We start from the raw sequence: 1,672 nt of genomic DNA on the forward strand, positions 1-1,672 counted from the left end.
AATTTTAATTAAAATAATAATTTCAAGTGACATAGAGTATGTTAATTAAAATTAATGAAACAAAGCAGCTGGGAAAATATAAAACACTCAGATTTGTAATATAAGCCATGGGAGATACATAGCAGAACTACAATGAGTTTGGAGCCTAGATATAAAAATATGTAAACTATTCTAAATTACTCCTTAGAGGCAACAGTTCAATGTGGCATCTAGTATAAAACTGATTGTCATTCGCTAGTTACTATAAACAGTCTTTTTTAGTTAGGCTGAAGCCATCTCTCCTGCTAGACAATTTGCCAGGTTCAATTTGTTTTCTGTGTATCCAAGAAAGACCTTGCAATGCACCATCAATATGTTCTTACTAGCCACCTTCTAGGTTCTCTTCTGAATCTGAGATAATGCCCAGGATAATTAAGAAACACTAGGATTTTTTTGAACAGTATTTTCCTCTGGATCTCATCAAATGAAAGGGCTAGATATATACGTTACTTCATTATTGCCTAATATTGAGCAACACAGATTTGATTTGATGTTCCAATGAAATGCTTTGATTTGATGTTCCAATGATATGTTTTGATTTGTTGTATCAATGATATGATTACTTTGGAAAGTATTTTATTACTCTGTTCCTTATACCAAACTATTCAAGCTATTTTAATCAATGGACAAAGAGATTTAAGATACAAACATAAATTATTCAGTACAGTTGCTTTGTTTCAGCAGAGTTCAAAAATACCTACATTCCATTAGAAACTTATGTGTTTATAGTAGTTTGAAGAATCATAGCTCTAGATAAAATTTGAAGTAAAATTCAAAAACTGCAAAATTCAGAGCTCTTTTTTTAGAAATTTCAATTATGATTATTCCGTTTTTAGATGAGTTTATTGAGGTACAGGTAAATTAAATCATTTATTTTCACACAGCCAGATTTTGACAGAACTAGAACTAGATCCTAAGTCTTAAGTATCCCCTTTTATTATTTCTTCTGTTATTCCCAATGCCCTTCAATAGTTATTGCAATGACTGCTGTAGACAGGAAATTCTATGTCTTAGATTTATGATGTTAAGAGAAAATGATAAACATAATAGATATAAATTAAATAACAATGAAAAATTAGTTTTATGCCCTTGGCAAGAAGCACCAAAAGCATGCTGTAATTAATTGCAGCTGTTTTCACATAGCAGCGGAACAGTTTTCCTTTCTTCTCAGGAGTTGCTGAATCAGGCTATGCAGCAAAGTTGATGTATACCTTCTGTGGAAATTAGATGTTTTAGATTCACTGTTCTCAGATGCCAGGATGGATGACAGTATGAGATATAATCCTTTCCTGTGTAATGCAACCTAAACCAATGTACATTCTAGCAGTCATTTGATTTCTCCCCTCTCTAGTGCTATCACATAGCAACTGACTCTCCGGGGACTCCATTCATGCTGAGATCGCACTAGCTAGTGATTACACCACTGAATCAGTCTGTAATCAATCTTGCATCCTACTGATCTTTTCTGGAATTTTTCTTTTGATCACCAACTAATGGGAAACACAGCATGGTAAAGAATAATAGTTTCATCTAATTGTAGCTCCATTAAAAAGACCTCCGGGTACTGTTGTATTCACCTTTCAATGAAAGTGTTCATAATACACTCAATTTCTAACATCAAAACAGGTAATTA

This window comes from Mandrillus leucophaeus, unplaced genomic scaffold (assembly GCF_000951045.1).
Source record: "Mandrillus leucophaeus isolate KB7577 unplaced genomic scaffold, Mleu.le_1.0 Scaffold45, whole genome shotgun sequence".
Classification (NCBI taxonomy): domain Eukaryota; kingdom Metazoa; phylum Chordata; class Mammalia; order Primates; family Cercopithecidae; genus Mandrillus; species Mandrillus leucophaeus.